The sequence below is a fragment of the Bison bison genome, unplaced genomic scaffold (genome assembly GCF_000754665.1).
Source record: "Bison bison bison isolate TAMUID 2011002044 unplaced genomic scaffold, Bison_UMD1.0 scf7180017858048, whole genome shotgun sequence".
Lineage (NCBI taxonomy): Eukaryota > Metazoa > Chordata > Mammalia > Artiodactyla > Bovidae > Bison > Bison bison.
Genome location: NW_011488621.1, coordinates 1,100,960 through 1,111,572, shown reverse-complemented (window position 1 = coordinate 1,111,572; position 10,613 = coordinate 1,100,960).

Genomic DNA, 10,613 nt, shown 5'->3' with positions numbered 1-10,613 from the left:
AAACAGTGGAAACAGTGTCAGACTTTATTTTTCTGGGCTCCAAAATCACTGCAGATGGTGATTGCAGCCATGAAATTAAAAGATGCTTACTCCTTGGAAGGAAAGTTATGACCAACCTAGATAGCATATTCAAAAGCAGAGACATTACTTTGCCAACAAAGTTCTGTCTAGTCAAGGCTATGGTTTTTCCAGTGGTCATGTATGGATGTGAGAGTTGGACTGTGAAGAAAGCTGAGCGCCAAAGAATTGATGCTTTTGAACTGTGGTGTTGGAGAAGACTCCTGCGAGTCACTTGGACTGCAAGGAGATCCAACCAGTCCATTCTGAAGGAGATCAGCCCTGGGATTTCTTTGGAAGGAATGATGCTACAGCTGAAGCTCCAGTATTTTGACCACCTCATGCGAAGAGTTGACTCATTGGGAAAGACTTTGATGCTGGGAGGGATTGGGGGCAGGAGGAAAAGGGGACAACAGAGGATGAGATGGCTGGATGGCATCACCGACTCAATGGACGTGAGTCTCAGTGAACTCCGGGAGTTGGTGATGGACAGGGAGGCCTGGCGTGCTGCGATTCATGGGGTTGCAAAGAGTCGGACATGACTGAGCGACTGATCTGATCTGATCTGATCTGAAGGACTTCTCTGGTGGCCCAGTAGTAAAGAATCCATCTGCCAGTGTAGGAGACATGGGTTCAATCCCTGGGTTGGGAAGACCCCCCTAGATGAGGAAATGGCACCCCACTACAGTATTCTTGCCTGGGGAATCCCATGGGTAGAGGAACCTGAAGGGCTACAGTGCATGAGGTTGTAAGAGTTGGACATGACTTAGCTACTAAACAGCAACAATTAATATTTTCACTCACTGAAGCACTGTTTCCCCATAATCTGATAATATATTGAACAAGTCTGAAATCAGTAGGTTGACCTTATAAATGTATATCTCAATTTTGTGTGCCTGTAAAGGGGAATTGTTGGTAAAAACATATATATGTGTATATATGCATACCATGGCTCTGAGCATACCTATTTCACTTCAGGAACTTAAGCACCCCGTGTTCCCTCCTTCCAATTACCTATGGGAATCATAAAAGTGCTCAAAAACCATGTGGCTGCTGTCACATGACGTTTACCACATTATCTTCCTCTTTATTTCAGTTTCCACTTGGTTCTCTTCACTATAGGAAAAGTGGCCTGAACATTCCCTGTGAGGCAGACAGCTCTTCCTGTGTAAAGACCAATACCTAATGCCATGGATACTGGGATGGAGAAATCTAGTGAAACAGTAGTAGGAAGGGCATACCCAGGAAGATTGGAGAAGAGGTAGATAATGAAAGCAAATCACTCATTCGAGGAGAGAGATCTGAGGAGTTGAGAGAGCAAGGCACATGCTTTGAGAGAACTGTGTGGTCTGGTACACAGAAAACTAGAGTAACTGAAAACAAACTCAGTTTTTTCATTGCAATTTCTAAAGGAATGTAAAAAAACCTATTTTGTAACTCATGTCAAAATGTCGTAAATGTTTCCCTTTTTATTTATTGAGGATAATAAGCCTTTGTCATATGTGCTGCAAGTGTTTTCCCATTCATCTTTTACCTTTTGATTCTATTGTATAAAGTTTTTAAATAAACATGTATTTTAACATTTTAGATAGTCAAACTTTCTCATTTATCATTATATTTTAATGTTAAGTTTATAAATGATTTTCTTTATTCAAAATTTATAAAACATTCATCAATATTTTTATAGTTCCTCTATGATTTTATTTTTTACATTTAATTCTTTAATCAATTAATTTTATCCACCAATTACTATGTAATAATTTATAAAATAATTAGAATTGTCTTCCTAAAGACTATATTACATACTAAATATTTTAAAACTTTGAGCTTATATTGGAAGAGTTATATTTTTCTCCCTTAGTCTATCATTTATTCCAGCACATGTACAATATTCAGTTAATTTTTGTAGTTTTATGTTACCTAGGGATATAAATCCTCCCCAATAATTGCTATCCTTTCAGCTTTTCCTTGCTTTTAAAATTATTATGGCTAAATAAACATACTATAAAATTAGTCATTTTAACTATTTTGAAGTGTGCAATTCAGCAGCCTTAACTACATTCAAAATGTCGTACAACCAACACCATTATCTAGTACCAAAGTATTTTCCTCACTTCAGAAGGAAACCCTGCACCCATTAGGCAGTTCTTCTCCCCGGTTTCTGGGAATCACAAATGTGCTTTCTGTCTCTAATGGATTTCATGGAACAGAGTATTAGTTGCACAGTCATGTTTGACTCTGCGACAACACGGACTATAGCTTACCAGGCTCTTCTGACCATGGGATTCTCCAGGCAAGAAAACTGGAGTGGGTTAAATCACATATTTGTCCTTGTGTATGGCTTATTTCACTTAGCATAACATTCTTAATGCCCACCCATGCTGTGGTTTATATCAGTATTTCATTCCCTCCTATGACTGAATAATATTCCATTGCATGGATATACGTTTATTCATTCATCATTTGGGTTGTCCCCACTTTTTGACCAATGTGAATAATGCTGCTATAAACACTTGCACACACGTTTTAACTGCTATTTTCATTTATTTTGGTAGTGAAATTTGCTGAGTCGTATGGTAATTCTAGGTTTAACTTACTGAAGAACTGCCAAACTGTTTTCCACAGTAGCCGCACCATTTAACATTCCCACCATCAGTGAATAAGGATTCTGATTTCTTCCTTCCTCTCTCCTTTGCCCCTCTTCCTTTCTTCCTTCCTTTTCTATTATGAATTGAATCTCTTTTTTCTATTAAATTTTCTAAATGATGATTGCTGATATACAGGACATAGTAGGTCATTTTGATAGTGATCCATTTTGTCTCCTGTCTCTGAATTTTTATATTACTATATAGACTCCAGTAATATTTAGCAGCTGGTTCTATACTGCTTTTTATTACTGTCAAATTGTTTTATTTACGAAAGTGCTTTCTTCTCAATAATATTTCAAACTCATCAGGAATAACTGTATTGCCTCTTGTTTGACCCAAGTACTTAGCCCAATTATTTAAGAAGTACCTATTGACCTTATTAGAGATCATCTTGTAAGTTGTGACAGATACTTTTGAAGATAGCTTGTGTTGTAGAATTCAAGGTAGCTCTAGGTTACTGGATAATTTCCAGAATTACATCTACTTTGGCTCTGGGAAGTAAATAAGCTACTGTAATTGGTTTGAAAATGGAATTAATAGAGAAAAATTCAAGAGAATATGAGGAGAAGAATTAATAGAACTTGGTCAAAGTGTATATTTGTTTTTATCTGCATTCACTAGGGCACAAAGAAAATCAGGTACTAAACAACACTGAAATAGTCTGAGATCATTATATGTCTTCCCAAACTCTTTTAGTGTCATTAAAAGCTGCAAATCATATGGGACTTTGATTTTTCATAAGGCTTTAAAAACAACTGAGTCATGTTAACCTTAGAAGTAAACAAACATCAACTTTTTATTACCAACATTACAAAGCTAAAGGGAAGATATACTCATCTGAATGCAGAATTCCAAAGAATAGCAAGGAGAGATAAGAAAGCCTTTCGAACTGAACAGTGCAAAGAAATAGAGGAAAACCATAGCATTGGAAAGACTAGAGGTCTCTTCAAGAAAATTAGAGATTCCAAGGGAACATTTCATGCAAAGATGGGTACAATTAAGGACAGAAACGGTATGGACCTAACAGAAGCAGAAGATATTAAGAAGAGGTGGCCAGAATACACAGAAGAACTGTACAAAAATGATGTTAATGACTCTGATAACCACAATGGTGTGGTCACTCACCTAAAGCCAGAAATCCTTGTGTATAAGTCAAGTGGGCCTTAGGAAGCATCCTTACCAACCAAGCTAGTGGAGGTGACAGAACTCCAGATGAGCTATTTCAAACCTTAAAAGCTGCTGCTGTTAAGGTGCTGCAATCAATATGCCAGCAAATTTGGAAAACTCAGCAGTGGCCACAGGACTGGAAATGGTCAGTTTTCATTCTAATCCTGAAGAAAGGCATTGCCAAAGAATGCTCAAACTACAACACAATTGTATTCATTTCACATGCTAGCAAGGTCATGCTCAAAATTCTCCAACTAGGCTTCAATAGTATGTGAACCAAGAACTTCCAGATGTACAAGCTGGATTTAGAAAAGGCAGAGGAACCAGAGATCAAATTACCAACATCTGCTGGATCATCGAAAAAGCAAGAGAATTACAGAAAAACATCTACTTCTGTTTCATTGATTATGTTAAAACCTTTGACTGTGTGGATCACAATAAACTGGAAAATCCTTAAGGCGATGGGAATATCAGACTACCTGACCTGTCTCCTGAGAAATCTGTATGCAGGTCAAGAAGCAACAATTAGAACTGGACATGGAACAACAGACTGGTTCAAATTAGGAAAGAAGTATGTCAAGGCTGTATATTGTCACCCTGCTTATTTAACTAACATGAAGAGTACATCATGAGAAATGCTGGGCTGGAAGAAGCACAAGCTGGAATCAAGATTGCTGGGAGAAATATCAGTAACTTCAGATATGCAGATGATACCTCCATTACGGCAGAAAGTAAAGCACCAAAGAGCCTCTTGATGAAAGTGAAAGAGGAGAGTGAAAAAGTTGGCTTAAAACTCAACATTCAGAACACTAAGATCATGGCATCTAGTCCCATCACTTTATGGCAAACAGATGGGGAAACAATGGAAACGGTGACAGACTTTATTTTCTTGGGTTCCAAAATCACTGCAGATGGTGAGTGCAGCCATGAAATTAAAAGACGCTTACTCCTTGGGAGATAAGCAATGACAAACCTAGACAGCGTATTAAATAGGAGAGACATTACTTTGCTGACAAAGGTCTGTATAGTCAAAACTATGGTTTTTCCTGTGGTCATGTACAGGTGTGAGTGTTGGACTATAAAGCAGGTTGAGTGCTCTCAAGAATTGATGCTTTTGAACTGTGGTGTTGGAGAAGAGTCTTTGACAGTCCCTTGGACTGCAAGGAGATCCACCCAGTCCATCCTGAAGGAAATCAGTCCTGAATATTCATTGGAAGGATTGATGCTGAAACTGAAGCTCCTACACTTTGGCCACCTGATGGGAAGAAATGACTCCTTTGGAAAGACCCTGATGCTGGGAAAGATTGAGGGCAGGAGGAGAAGGGGATGGCAGAGGATGAGATCATTGGATGGCATCACCAGTTCGATGGACATGAGTTTGAGCAAGCTCTGGGAGATGGTGAAGGACAGGGTAGCCTGGTGTGCTGCTGTCCATGGGGTCACAAAGAGTCGGATACGACTGAGCGACTGAACAACAATGACATGCTCTATCCTTTTGAGAAAAAATAAATTTTTATACTTAGAAAAAAGCATTAATTCTGAATCTAACATTTCACCTTTTTGTAATTTGTAATTTTGTAATTTGCCTAATCATAGAACTTTAGAAGAAGTATAGAATTTTAATCATGGTGTGTAATCATGTCTGAAATCACTACATTATTTATTATGAAAAATACCCTAGGTTAACCAAAAAGTTAGAGGTTTTCCATAAAAGACTTTTTGGCCAACCCTATACAGCAGGCACGGAGAAGGCAATGGCAACCCACTCCAGTGTTCTTGCCTGGAAAATCCCAGGGGCGGCAGAGTTTGGTGGGCTGCCATCTATGGGGTCGCACAGAGTTGGACACGATTGAAGTGACTTAGCAGAAGCAGCAGCAGCATACAGCAGGCGTAATTATAAAACCTTACTAACTAATTCACTCACTAAAGCAAACAGAAATGTTCTTAAGTTTAGAAGTATTAATAAAATTCTTCTTCACTCAAACGAAGTAGAACAGAAAGTAGATTTAAAATGGAAAGATTTCCTCTTACTACATTTCTTTCTCTTACTTCCTCTTTTGTCCTCTCTCCTCTCACTCTCTCACACAGGCATGTACCCACACACACTCCTCTAATGTGAAGGTGCATTTGCCAGTGCATATTACATCCTTTTCAATATATATTAACTTTTCTAAGATCGTCTTTCATCGGGAAATCTTCATAGGATAAAACAAAAAATGGAGTCACATAAGTTAGAGAAGTGCTACTTGCTATATTACGTTCTTGGAAACTCACAGTTAATATCAGCATAGTGAGGACTTTCAAAAATCCTACAGTAGGAAAGTGTTAATTGGTATGTCCCAAATGTATTTGTCCATGTTGCCATTTTACATCTAACATCTTTCCCAAGATCATAGTAGTTAAGATGTGCTTGGTCATCCCACAGTAAGAGGTTACCCCAAAATATCAGGGGTTTAACATGATAAAATTTATTTATCACTCAGAATACTTGTCTAATGTAGTTCAGGAGGAAGTTCCATTTACTATGTTCATGTGGAGAAGAGTGTGAGTTGGATTTTTTTTTTTTCATGGTCACTACAACAATGGCAAAGATATTTGGCAAACCATTTTCTACTTCTAAACATTCCTCCAGAAAGTGACATTCCTCTCTTTCTGTTAAATCTCATTGGCCAAGGCAAATAATATTGCTATGTCCAACTTTAGTGTCACAAGTGAAGCTTAATTCTGCCATGTGCTTCAAAGATGGAAAGCCAAATTCCTTGGTGAACAACAGGACTACCACAAACACACTTTGGGAAAAGGTGGTCTGAAGAAACAGCTTTGGCGCTTGCTATTCGGCCACTGAGCAAACAAATACATTTACAAAATACATACTCCCTGGCAAATGAATTATCCTGGGGTTCATCCAGTCTATCAGCAATGCCAACTTGGCTTCTTGGCTTTACCAGGTGGGTAGTGTGGTCTATTGCAGTTGAGTTGCCCCACCTGTAATTCAAACCGTGACCTGGTCCCTCTGTTGATGTTATTTCCTGGCAATTGGTGACCATGCTAATAACATAAAACAGTCATTCACCAAGCTGCCTTGAAAGCCACGGGCATCCCAATGTATCTTACCTCCTCTAAACCTTTCTGCTTCTGTCCTTACCTCATGGTCTCTGGTGTTTGCAACAGAAAGAAGCTAACGTGTTTTTCAGTGGCCACGGTGTTGTAGTGATCTCCATTCATTATAAATCCCATATGTATATAAAAGTCTGCTTCCTTATCTCTAAATTTATGGGTCCGAGGCAGAGGTTTATAAAGCAGAGTTGTTTCAAGACAGGATAAGGTGCCAAGTAGGCTGGATTTGGTTCTGCTTTCCTGGCTTCATCTCCACCACTTCCCTTGCACATTGGAATTTCTTGTATGATTTTGCCTGTATCAGGAGTTCTGTGGTTAAAAAGTAGTTTACCTCCTAACCATATTTTCTTTAAGGTCTTTTTCAGCCTTGACATTTTAATGTACCCTGATTGCCAGTAAGATGAGACTTTGATACATTCTACATAGGGTAAATGAGGATCAATTTCACTAGTTAAAGTTGCTTTCACTTGCTAAACTATGGGAAGCCTAACTTTACTCTTTCTAATTGTGAAAAAGGTAACTTGCTCTCAAGAATGTAAAACCATGCTGGTTCCCTTGGTTTGGGGTCTGGCGATTCTGGTCATTCTCCACAAGCCTAAGAAGCTTAGTTTATTCCCTTGAAAAACCCAAACTACTGGGCTCAAACCAAAGCCAGATGGCTGCTGTGTGCAGGGAATTCAGACCTGCCATGTGCCTCAGAACTCCAGTTAAATTTGCTCAGCCCCATCCAAGTGTGACTTAATGTCTGAGGATCCAGGGTCCTTTTGAGGGTTGGAGGCTCAAGTCCACCCACTTTCAACAATGAAGCTTCTTTGGATGTTTTTAACTTCCATCCCTTTCAATAGTTTTTATGAGACCACCAAAGTTTAGCCCAAGGATCATAAAACTGTTTCATCACTAGTGTTAATTCTGATATATTGAGATTGCTACTGGAGATGGAATAAGTAAAAAACTCTGAGGTCAAGAATAGATTCAGCAGGAAAAGAGTACCATCATTTATCACTGATGTCTGCATGGCAGATTCATGTTACAGATTTGTCATTCTGAGTCCTTTCCAATTCTGTGATAAACTTCCATCATCGACATGGTTATCTTGGAACAGGTTCTCTTGTGTTTTCTATACCTGAAAATGACTGATGTCCCACGTGTCAACACTCAAAAGCCAGAGCAATTACAATTGAGTGATCAGTAAGGTATCATAAATTGGATCAGAGCACCTTTGGGTGGGAAATATATTGCCTGTGTTTGACACTTTCACTAACAAGAGATAACTGGTATTATTTATATTGATTTAGTGAGAATTCACACTTATCCCTTCAAGGTTAAGTAGATATGTATTAGTGTTCACTTCCCATTAAAATTTTTCATTAAACAGTTTTTTTTTAATTCCTCTGGATAAAAATTTACATGCTGACATTTCAGACCTTGATGGTACAATTAGAGATAAAAATTATGACCACTTATCAGTATGGTTTACCGGGCCTAAAGTAATTCCTACTAAGAGAGCTGCAGTAGATTCTTTTTTTAACCCCCATTTGTTTCTATCAACCAACCAATCTATAAGTGAAGTTTAACCTTTAAAATGGGGAGGATTTATATTTCTTGTAATTGCTGTTCTTTACATCTAAATAAATATAATCCAGGTCCCTTTCCATTTATTTTAAAGCAAGGATTGTCTTCAGCATATGAAATCAGCCAAATCCAGTTATCATATTTTTCAGAATGAGCAAGACCTATGAATTAGCTGGTTGCTCGTCTCATATATCTTTGGGCTGGGATTTACATTCATGGTTCTGAATGAAACACACAAGGAATCTCACAGAAGGTTTAGATGGTAAATTCTAAGCAAAATACTGGATGCTGCTCCATCCCAATTTTGAAGCTCTGCTCTATTTTTCAAGACCAAAGGAGTGAAATAGTGTGGTGAAGACAAGCTAGTTGTTCACCAACTTGTTATCCCCTTTCCTCCAGGCACACAGTTGCATGACATGTTCAAGCTTTCCTTGCACTTAGATACAGCTAATGAAACTAAGTGAAGTGAAGGTCACTCAGTCGTGTCTGACTGTTTGCAACCCCATGGACTACACAGTCCAGGGGACTCTCCAGGCAAGGACACTGGAGTGGGTGGCCTTTCCCTTCTCCAGGGAAACTAAGAAACTAAGCTCTGTTCAAAAAACAGAAAGAAACCAAGTTCTGCTCAGCAGAATGTGGGGAGCAGTGAGGCATGACCCTTGCACGCTTGTCCTTTAGCTCTGTCCTGTGCACAACCGCCCGCTCTCTTCACATCCATTGGCTACATGGTGGGACTCTAAGGACTCAGAGAAGGGAAGAGAGGAAAGAGGCAGAACGATCGAGGTCCCTGAGTTGCCATTTGGATGGGAAGTGACCAACAATGAATTGACTGTTGACTTTTAAATAAATTGTAAATGTGGTAAGGCTCTGAAATTATAGGGTTGTTTGTTGCATCAGCTGTTCTATCCTGACTAATTCAGCTAGTATGAGGTGAGGAACCAATGATGATCTTGATCATATTGTCTTTATGCAAATTCCTGGACAATAACCCGTAAATAATTATCCATATCAACAAATCACAAAAATAAAAGTAACTACATATGGCACCATAAGGACTGCATACTCTTCATATGCTAAGCAAACTGTAATTTTGTAGTCACTATGTACAGATCATAAAAGTGAAAATCTAAACAACTGAATAACAGGATCAAGATCAGTCAGTTAATAAATAATGGAGCTAGGATTCAAATCTAATTTTGTTCGGTTGCAACACCTACACCATTAAGCACCAAGACATACTGACTCAGTTCTCACTCATCCTCTTTCTAGACAATCACAGAATCAGTTTAACCTATTTTATCACTTCAGAGTATGCCTCCTGCTCGATACGACTCATCGTACTTAAGATTCCTGAATTCTGAACCTGGTGAAAGTGATCACTTTGGAGTTTATGTCTATCACCAAAGATCTCGTTCACGAGCAACATGACACACGTGAGTTAAAGCAGAAAAATAGTTTATTGTAAAGTGTTAGAAAACCAGTGGAAAATTTCAGGAGGTTTAAAGACTCACGGACAAGAACAACCCGCGAATTGCACACTAAACCTCTTCAGTAGAGGCCCTTCTGAGCACGGATGTGGCTATTCACACAGCGGACACTGCGTGCATGCATGTCATCTCTGGAACCTCTGCGTTACTGCCTCTGGAGTGCCTGGTATCTCTCCCTCACGCTCTGCTATTCTCATGAGAATGTGGATTCTATGCAGCATCTCTACCTGATGTTCCCTTCTTCCTGATGCTCCCTTCTGAATAAAACTATCTCAGAAGTGTGACTCCATTTGGTAGAGCCTACTCCTGAGCTGGAAGCTGGGAAATCGAGCTTTGACTTCAACATTAAGTAGGTAGGATTTGCCACCGCATGTGGTTAACTCCCTGAACATAAAAAGTCTGTTCAAAAGATGCTCAGTGGCCACAAACATGATGTAGGCCCACTGAAATGGCAACCTGATGTCACATGGAAATAGAAACTACAGACTTTTCAGAGGAAGCTCATCCACAAAAAGAATAGACCAGAGGTCCAGAAAAAAACAGCTCAAGGAAAGATAGAACTGTT